This window comes from Sinocyclocheilus rhinocerous, unplaced genomic scaffold (assembly GCF_001515625.1).
Source record: "Sinocyclocheilus rhinocerous isolate Xijiao unplaced genomic scaffold, SAMN03320098_v1.1 scaffold3457, whole genome shotgun sequence".
Lineage (NCBI taxonomy): Eukaryota > Metazoa > Chordata > Actinopteri > Cypriniformes > Cyprinidae > Sinocyclocheilus > Sinocyclocheilus rhinocerous.
Window position 1 is genome coordinate 3,830 of NW_015637185.1, and position 11,028 is coordinate 14,857.

At 36.8% G+C, this 11,028-nt stretch overlaps 1 protein-coding gene across 9 annotated transcripts in view; it reads left to right on the forward strand.

The window, feature by feature from the left end:
* Positions 1 to 318: 318 nt before the first annotated feature.
* The window catches only part of LOC107748838 (unconventional myosin-Ib-like), a 74,109-nt gene continuing 63,399 nt past the window's right edge, over positions 319 to 11,028 (forward strand). For all 9 annotated transcript variants that reach the window (XM_016563816.1, XM_016563820.1, XM_016563819.1 and 6 more), the window contains exon 1: positions 319 to 445. The gene's annotated coding sequence lies outside the window, so the exon portion shown is untranslated. The remainder of the gene's footprint in view (positions 446 to 11,028) is intronic.

Here is an 11,028-nt window from a genome sequence, read left to right on the forward strand (position 1 = left end):
TATTCACAAACATTAATTCAATGTTCAAGTCATTGTTAAAAAAATCCTGAAACTGTATTATTTATGTAATGATATAAACTAGCAATAAATAAATATTCAGATTTTGCTTTATGGTCTTTTTTAGGGTTAAATTACGTTTTATGCAGACATATTTTGGGTCACCGTGAACAGCAATCTATTGAAAATATCAGCAAAAGTATAAAGGAAACGCCGTTATGACAGCTTCTTTACATGCATTTTGACCGTTCCCAGCACCCATACCGTAAGTACGCGATTAGACGCGCAGACAAAAATAAAGTGCGGCTGGCTTGGCTTGACCGCAGTCTAACACGGGATACACAGCAGTGCTGGGAAGGGTACACGCGAATCACCTCTTCAGTTTATCTAGAGCGGGATATTTGCCTTCAAGAGTGGATTAAAAGGGACATTTTAGTAAAGAACTGAGGCAAGTTGTGTTTTCATTCATTTAAAAGTTGCATTTTCTTACCGGATGAAAGTCTTTTGGGTTGCCAGTATGCGGTGAACTTCCATTCGCTGCATATTCATTCATTTAGTGAAATAATCCGAAAGAGACGCCGAGTGTAGTTATTTTAATCTGAATGGGAACTTCTGAACATTTTTTATTTTTAGTTATTGTTGCACAAAGGATGTGTGGGTCTAAAGTTAAACAAACAGCAGTTCGCGTGCGGCTGAAATGCATTAAGTAAACTGGATTTAACTTTTATTTAGAATGTAAACCGGCCAAATGAGCTCAAGAAGTAAAAGTAGCCTATCGGAAGAAGACAATGAAGCAAGAAAGGGACATGAGCCTCGATTAATAAAACGTTTCATGTTGGGTTCAATTGCCAAGCAACGTGCGCATTAACCGGAGACTTGAATGATCAGAAGTATAAAGAGCGCAACAGTGTTTGCATGGATGGTGAAGATGGCAACACACACACACACACAGACAGACAGACAGAGACAGACAGACAGACACACACACACCCACAAACACACAAACACACACAAAAAAAGTGTGTGTGTGTGTATATATTTGCATTGTGTATATACAACATTGTTTTGGGCTAGTTTGAGTTGACTGGGAATTATTAGTTGTTTATACAAAATACAAATATATTATTAAGGAACCAGAATCGTTAAGTGGAAATGGAATCGGAATTACAATCAATATTCAGAATTCTAGACTCTTTATCAATATATGAGGTTGAAACAGTTGAACGTTACTTGTGAAGGAACTTTGTTTTTGTTTTGCTTTGTTGTTGTGTTTTGTCTTTCTTTTTTCTGTTGTGTTATGTTTTGCACACACAGACAGACAGACAGACAGAGACAGACAGACAGACAGACACAGGGCGGTGAGCGTCTTAATGGTCTTAAAGTTAAGTGGCAAAGACAAAGAAGCCTGAAGCCTGCTGAGTTTGAGTTGGATCTAACAAAACCCAATGTCCTCACGCCACTTTTTTGCTCATTGTCCCCCACTTGTTGGTGTGTGTGCTAAAGCAAACATAACTCTTACTATTGCTCTATGATGTTGGGCTAAATTATTGTTCAACCCCTAAACCTATTAATCTTGGACACGTGACAGTCGTTCCTCTTAGTTTGGGATACTGACATGAGTGATACATGATACCTCAAATCATTGTTGGGAAAGGTGTCCTGTTACTTTTCTATGTGTTCAGATTTTATTGTTAATTTTTTTCTGGTGAATGCTAAAATTGGATAGAAAATCCCATAGACTTGCATGGAAGTGACTAGAATATCATAGGGACTTGTGGGTGGGCTGATCAGTAGGCAACCACTCAGAACACTTTCGAAGATGTATGGCAACATAACAGTTACTCAGAACATGTAGAAACCACAGCAAAAACTTGGCAACCACTTTTAAAAGTAATGCATTACAATATTGCGTTACCCCATTAAAAAGTAACTAATTGCGTTACTTAGTTACTTTTTTATGGAAAGAAATGCATTACATTACTTTTGCATTCACGTTACTTTTGCGTTACAACTGTAACGGCCCTTTTACACCAAAAGTGAAATTAATAAGCCTCATCCTTGAAGGAAGTGCCTCTCCACGAGGACAGAGTGAATAAATGGGAAAACAAAGCAACTTCGTTACTTATTTGAAAAAGTAACTCAGATATTTTCTTGAAAACTTAAAAGTAATGTGTTACTTCATTATTTACTTGGAAAAAAAGTAATCTGACTACGTAATGCGTGTTATTTGTAATGCTTTACCCCCAACATTGTTGGCAACTATGCAGAATACCCTAGCAACTGTACAGCAAGCAACATGCTAAAACGAAGCTAAACACCTTAGAAACTGCATAGCAATGCCCTGAACACTCAGAACATCATAGTGGCAGTGAGCAACAGGCAGTTGCATTTTCTTCAGAAAATATAATTATCCTGTTTTCTTTATGTTCTCCTCTTGTTAAACATTGGAGCTATGTTTCAAACCTTTGGACTTCAAATGCGTAATTGTTGTGATTATGTTCGCTTTCATCTAACATGATTTGTACTAGGACACTAAAAGCTTGATTTTATTGGTTTGTTTGATAAGTAGCCTATTACTGTGGAAACTTCCTTATTGGACCAATTGTTAGTGCTATTTTAAGGATGAATAAATGGGAAAACAAAGCAACTTCGTTACTTATTTGAAAAAGTAACTCAGATATTTTCTTGAAAACTTAAAAGTAATGTGTTACTTCATTATTTACTTGGAAAAAAAGTAATCGGACTACGTAATGCGTGTTATTTGTAATGCTTTACCCCCAACATTGTTGGCAATTATGCAGAATACCCTAGCAACTGTACAGCAAGCAACATGCTAAAACGAAGCTAAACACCTTAGAAACTGCATAGCAATGCCCTGAACACTCAGAACATCATAGTGGCAGTGAGCAACAGGCAGTTGCATTTTCTTCAGAAAATATAATTATCCTGTTTTCTTTATGTTCTCCTCTTGTTAAACATTGGAGCTATGTTTCAAACCTTTGGACTTCAAATGCGTAATTGTTGTGATTATGTTCGCTTTCATCTAACATGATTTGTACTAGGACACTAAAAGCTTGATTTTATTGGTTTGATTGATAAGTAGCCTATTACTGTGGAAACTTCCTTATTGGACCAATTGTTAGTGCTATTTTAAGGACTGATGGGATAGATGATCAAACGGAGGAAGTCATTTATTTTTCTTCACGTAAAGCACACAAAAAGTAAAAACATATTTGTTAGTGTAAAATTAAATGGTCTCCTGTCATGTTAGATCCTCATATTGCTGCCTGTGGAACGTACACTCTCAGTGAACCAAGTTTATGGTCTATGGAAACCAATCTCGCCCAACAGTCAGTGCCAGAAAACTGCTCCTATTGGGTTTGGTGTAATGTATTTAATCAGTGTAACTGGAAACCATGGACTTTATGTGCTGGCCGACTGTAGTCTTCTATAACTTTCTGTGTAATTCCCTTAACGTTGAGTAGTGAATGTTCCTAAGATGCAGCAGGTATTTCTCTAAATCAGATTTATCTGTTGTCATAAAACAAGGAGTTCACATAAAGTCTCGCTTTCTTTTCTCTAGCAGTAAACTTTGCAGAAATGACAAGTGCTGTATGTAATGCACTTTCTCGGCACCTTGCTCACCTCACTTGGAGCTTATGTATTAGTCCACCCACTGAACGCCAACGATTAAAGCACTCTTCTCTGGAAAGGTGCTTTGCAAACCACAATCAAAAGATGTGAGAGACTGAAGAGAATTGTTGACTTTTCGAGGGGGTTGGGTCTCATAGGCTTCACACAGTAGAGTCACTTTCTCTAAAGCAATGCCCCTTTTTATCGAGGTCTTTGTGTTTAGTTTTACAGATAGGGATGATGGACGTTTGGTTGTTGAGAACTCTTCACAGATGAGCACAAAGAACTAGCACAAAGTCCTTGTGCCCACTACAACTGGCCATGGTGTAAATAAAATTACAACATTGAACAATTCCCAAATTGAATTACTATTATGAGTCATTCTCCCTGCACTCTCAAAATTTTACAGTCAAATTCAAATATATGTGCTGATTGTAATTAAGGACCTTTAGTGAGTAGATTAATAGGCCACCATCTTTTTTCATTCAATTACATAATTTTCGACAATTCATGGGATGAGTAGTTAATTCCCTCTTAAAATAACTTGAGTACAAGTCATGTACGTTTTGTCATGTCTTATACACAATTTTCAGTTACTTAATGCTTTGAATCCTATGTTGTGATTCATGTCGGAGCTCATTGGTTCAGTTTATAACTCTTTATTGAATTTTTATTTTTTTGGCAATTTTGTTTGTTATATTGTAGGCAAAAAAAAAAACACTGAAAAGAATAGCGTGTCTAAATTTGTAGTATTTGTAAAACACTAGGCGAAAAGTATCCGGATAACCTACTGTTTCCACTGAGTGTTTGAAGTGCACATCCAGTGGACAACTTACTCTCCCTTGAGGCCATGGGTGAATGGCATTGAAGCGATGCAACTTACGCTGTAGGTCACATGACAATGTCGACATACTACACAAAAATGGATTAAGGGCGTCTTAGGGCAGTGGTTCTCAACTCTGTTTCTGGGGACCCAGTGACCCACTGCTCTGCACATTTTGCATGTGTCTCTTATCTGACACATTGGCTGAGTCCAAAAGATTATGCTGCTGACTTGTTGCCTTATCATGCAATGACTTTGCAGTAGGGCTGCGCGATTAATCGAATGCGATTGTCATGCGCATTTTGATAGTAATGCCGGTTCTGTAATCAGCAGGAAATCATCATCACGTGCTTTCAGATGGAGCAGAATTTACTACACATTTACACAGTATAAGGCACGCAACATATTTCATTGTATTTAAGCAGTGATAAAGGCATTGCATTATAAATATACTTTATTTTAATGAAAATTATAATAATAAGAACTCAGATAAACCGTATATTGCCGTAGTCGTGTGTTTATTAGTCACGTTGAATCAATGAAAGCAGTTGAATCTTCTGTTTATTCAGCTGCAGCGATAGACATTTTCTGGGTTTCTTATGCGAGGCGTATTTGGAGTTTCAGCGCGGGAGCATCCTCTGGCCTTTGGATGGAGATTTACTGCTGATCACAGAACCGTGCTTCACTGAAAGATACGCATGACAATCGCAGCTTCTGTCGATCGTGATCTCGAGTCCATTTCGATTTATCGTGCAGCCCTACTTTGCAGGTTGCGTTTGCGCACGAAGGCACTTCATGCAACTGATTTCGGAGATGCTTCTGAGGCAGCGTAACAGTTTAATGAGCTACGACAAAATAGAGCGAGCTTTGGTGATAACTAAGCAAATATTTAATTACTATAATACTGATTTCTTGCTAGAAGTAACCTCAAAGGTGGGAAAGTTGTTCAGTAACATACATTTAGACACAAACTGACCACCAAACGCAACTTTCAGGCACATCTTTATTTTTAGCTCAACCATCACGGAATGGATTGTGGGATATCAATGTCAGCGAAGGATAGGCCTACATCTATGCTGCCTTCAAAAATTGATCAGATGAAGGTATCTCAGGAGACAGGAAGTGAAGCTGACTGTGGATTCGGATGTACCTTGATGCCTTCTTACCTTGGAATGCATCCTCTGAAGGCATCATTTTTCAGCTTTCAGATGCAGCCACTCTGTTCAGTTCATGGAGCTTTCTCATAAAGAGATGATGATCTGAATCAGGTACGTTAAATAAAGAAGACGTGCATACAAAATGTGCAGAGCAGTGGGCCTGGAGTTGAGAACCACTGTCTTATTGGATGGTGAAGAGCAGGACTCTTCAAATCTGGCCCCCAAGGGCACCTATGCAGGTCGAGTTTACTGATTTTTTATTTTTTTTTAAAGGATATTGGTATTCACCATGGCATAGCTCTTCTCCTGTGTGAACAGTAGAAAAGATTGCCTTGCGTGCACAAAGTATCAAGTATTCCATGTGGAGTGTGCTTTAGTGAGGTTAGGTCCATGTTTATTTATTTATTTTTATTTTTTTAAACGGGATCATGTCATTGGCACTTTAAAATTAAAGTTCAACCATAACACAACATATTGGGAAGTGTCCAGCAGCTTTTCAAGAATCAGAAGTGAGGATAAGAGCAACAGAATTGAGGTAGCTCCACTGTCCCAGACATGCATCATGGGAGAAAATTGGGAGATATTTGTCTGTGCATGCAGGAGAGTGTTGAACGTATAGCCATCATACTGAGCATTGCAATCTCTCTCGTTCTATCTCGACATGTTTTTGAAAGCTCTTTATTTTCATAGGCTTATTTTGGACATGAGTGAGTTTTTATGGTGGCTTAGCAGACATTCATAATATGTTAGTTCCTTAGGCGAGACACTTGGAATTATGAACCAGCAATGAGCCTGTCACACAAATCTTAGTTTTATTACTGTTATTATTATTATTTTAAATGACAATGATCCCAGAGATGTGATTCAGGGATGTGTTCTAGTCTTCAAAGCCTGGCTCTTGTGTGATTGTGGAAAGTCAATCCGAGGGTTTATCCTGGACATGGTGCAGACTCGCATAGCAGTGTTTCAGGTCACTGAGCATGCTTGCAAGTACTCCCAAATAGCCACAATGGCTTTGCCCCATCGCTTCATTTGGAGCACGTCTGTAGTTGCCATCACAGCCATGTGTCTGGCCCTTTATTCAGCAGTCTGTACTCGATTAAACCCTATTATGTTGTTAACTTGTTACATTAAATGTGAGGTTCAAGTTTTGGTTCTGCATTTGCAGACTTTTTTTTTAGCTTGAGAAAGGGCATGGGTTGATTTGAAACTGAGCTGAATCATTCTTACTTAAATGTGTTATAAGATCTAAATGGAGGGTCTGTTTAATCTGAGTTGTATGTCTGTCTGGGTGTTTCAGGAGGAAGGTTGAAAAGAGGGACTTTCTGCTCTACCTTGTCCGCGAGTGGAAAATCACACATGGCTCACATCCAGGAATTTTAAATGATATATTATTGGCATTGCGCTTAGAAATGTAGGGCAGATGCAGAGTTTTGGGTGTGGGCCAGTTCTGAAAGGTGACAGCCAGTCAGTCCTGAGAAATATTAATGCTGATGCTGCACATGGTGGCTTAATTTTTAGGGCAGTCGTGTAACTAAAAATACTTCGCGGCTTAATCTGATGGATTTGTGTGGAGTTGTGGGTAGCTCTGTGCGGTGAATCTGAAATCTGGCTTCAACAATGATGCCTTTATTTGCTAATGCACATCAACTGCATCCAATTATGAGCAGGAAAGCATGTCTGCCCTGATGCACTGTACATGGAAACACCGCATGGTCCATCTGTTTAAAGAAGCAATTCCTTTGCAATAGTGAGAAAAGGAAGTAGTTTGTAGCAGGGTGGGGCAGTAGGCTATAGCTAAAAATATGTTCATCACAATATTTTTCATCTTCTTGGTGATGTTCAATACATATCTTAAGTTTTATGTATTTGCTCAAAAAGGAAGGAGAACCATAATTTAAACAAATAGCCATCCATCCATCCATCCAAGTTAAAATCAAGATTTGTCCTGTTTGTATGCATACTGTACCTAAATGAACACAACAAATAATATTTCATTTTCATTCATTGGCACCTGATACTTACATAAACACTACATTTTTGAAGTGATAACATTTAAAGCAGCCAGTTGGAATTTAAATTATTATTCAAAGTTTGCTACTGAAATTTAAATCAGACAAGCTAGATCATGAGACAAGAAAAAAATGTAAAAGTAGATTAGTAAAAAAAAAAAAAGAAATAATAATAAAAAAATCATAATCCTGAATATGTGCTTATATCAGCAGAAATATAATTGCAAGTACACTTATATTTAATAATTTTCTATGGAAATTCAGAAGCTGAAATCTGAGCATTTAATTTAACTTTTTATTTTTTGTTCCATCCTGAATCCAGTCTGTTTTACAGGTGTGATTTATGTCTTTTAATCAATTATGCATATTCCAAAATATTATAAACGTGGCCAAAAAAAAAAAAATCACATGATGTGCTGTCCTTGTCTTGATCTGTTCACATTCTGTTGTTTTCTTCCCTACTGTAGTTTCTCCTGCTAGAAAATGTGTTATTGACATAAATGTTATGTTCAGAGACAATCAACCCCATCACTGGCAGATTTAATACCACATATTTGGTGGTGCCTGTTTATTACCTGGTTTCCTGCTGGCCTGTTATTCTGGTCTTCCTGTATAAAGTCCACAATATAAATTGTCCATTTGTTCCATGTGGCAAATGTGAAACATAAAACATCTAGATCTCCCTTAACAACGCTTCAGCAAACATCACATGCAGAACACCATTCTTTTGAATAAATTATGCCTTTGCCATTCTTTAAACCAGTTTTCTTGAAAAAAAATCTGTCTTTGTGAAACCACATCTTTACCAGTAAGTCTGGTAATCATGAATTAGAGAAAACAAAAACCTTATCAGATTTTTAACACACTGGTTTTCTGTGAGCAGAATGTTTATTGGCTAATAATTTGCCCTTCCAGAGCAGCTGGTATTCAGTGAGACTAGTAGATTTTGCCAGGAGTTTGCTATGCAGCAGGAGAGCGAGCCCTGGAATTATTCTCTTCACACGGGAACCACTGGATGCATCCAGGCTTTTTTCATGTCTTATCTGACCTTTAGTCTGTTGTCTTCTCCTCTGTCCTGTTACGCAGGTAACTGATCATATCCCCGGCTGCCAGGTTACAGCTGTTGCCAAGACACAAATTGAGCTAGACATATATAAGTGGTTTTCCCCCACTATTACTCGAAAGCAAAGATAATGCAAAACAGAAAAAGGAGATTTATAAAGAACTTCATTGTTCTAAGTAGTTGGCTGGGTTAACTGCGATTTTATTAGCAGGCAGGATCATAGAAGTAAATGTATCATAGGCAAAGTATGAGTTGTAGTATATACAGTACCTCTGTTATCTAACAAGATAACTCTTGTATTTAGATATCTCACAACAACAACAACAATAATACCAGAGCAGCTGGTATTCAGTGAGACTAGTAGATTTTGCCAGCAGTTGCTATGCAGCGGGAGAGCGAGCCCTGGAATTATTCTCTTCACACGGGAACCACTGGATGCATCCAGGCTTTTTTCATGTCTTATCTGACCTTTAGTCTGTGGTCTTCTCCTCTGTCCTGTTACGCAGGTAACTGATCATATCCCCGGCTGCCAGGTTACAGCTGTTGCCAAGACACAAATTGAGCTAGACATATATAAGTGGTTTTCCCCCACTATTACTCGAAAGCAAAGATAATGCAAAACAGAAAAAGGAGATTTATAAAGAACTTCATTGTTCTAAGTAGTTGGCTGGGTTAACTGCGATTTTATTAGCAGGCAGGATCATAGAAGTAAATGTATCATAGGCAACAACTAAATATTAATAATGTAAGTGTTTAGAGTGCAGAAGTTAACCATAAATGTGGTAGCAAAGTATGAGTTGTAGTATATACAGTACCTCTGTTATCTAACAAGATAACTCTTGTATTTAGATATCTCACAACAACAACAACAATAATAATAATAATAATAATAATACAGTTGTTAAAACTTTTAAGGAATATTTAACAGTAAACCTTATGTGACATGTTTTATTTGCCAGAAAATAAAAGAAATTGTTAAATGATTCATTAAATTGTTAGTGTTAGTGTACCATCATTTTTGTTAATAAATTAATATTAAGTCATTAATAAAGAAATATTAAAATGGGGGGAAACAGTATTTGGGGAAGAAAACAAATTCATAGGGCCTTAAATATTTGATAATATTTCATAAACACAATTCTCGGTGTAATTAGTTATGGGTTTAGTGTGTCTTAGACTCATGTAGTTGACGGATATGTCAGATATCTGTCTCTGAGGCAAGTGTTTTAAATTGTGTAGGTAATGTAAATGCGTTTAATAAAATAAAACAAACAAACAAATAAAATATCTAGAAAACCCTGAACATGAATAAAACACTCCAGGGGTGGGGAGAAAAAAAAAGTTGTGGATTTTTGTAATAGTTTAATTGAACTATAATTTAATTGAAATATAAATCTTAAATGTAATCTAAATTTAAATTTAATTCAATAATTTAATTGTTCAGATTCTAAATGTTTAATTTATTAATTTTTGGACTCCACACTATTTTATACTTAAAATAAATGACCTTATTAAAAATACTGCCGCTAAATAATAACAATGATAATAATAACAAACAAACAAAAAAAATAAACAAACAAATACATACACACACACACACACACACACACTCATACACGCAAACATATATACTAAAGACCCAATGAAATGACAAGTACAGTTTTCATTTCTGTGTAGATGTATTTCCTGTTGAGACAGGAACAGGAACGTCACATATCAAAGTGCTTATCCCTTTTTTAAATGGTTAGTAGTTCAGCGGTGAACCACAATTTGCTACTTTATATTGGTAATTGTTGGCAACCAGTATTAGGGGAGGGGCATTCTCATTCTAGAGGGGACATTTATTTGGACGAAATTTGTATAATCCTTTGAGTGCAAGATGACAACTCTATTGTAAATTTTAAATACGTACAACTGCTAAATAAAGGTTTACAATGTTTGATTACGCTAGTGGATTTAAAAAAAAAAAGTCTGATTTTGATTTAATTGGCTCTTTAATTTCTGACATCAGAGCTGGTAAGTCTGAAAGTTGATGAGTAACCCTGCCCTAAACTGCAGCAGGTAAGATAAAGATTAGGCTTATCAAATTGCACAGCAGCAATCTGAGGTACTTGAGGCAGACACACATCCTGGCAATCTTATCAGTCCAAGATCTGCCATTAGCTTTCACCTCTTAATCTTCATTTACATTAAACTTTTTTTTTTGTCATGCACACAAATGACACGTGTTTATGCTATCAACAAACCACAATGTGCTATACTATCTACCCCTTATTTAGGACTTGTTTCTTTGCCCATGTTTGTGTTTGTCTACAACTGGCGATGCTGGGTGCTTTGTTTCTT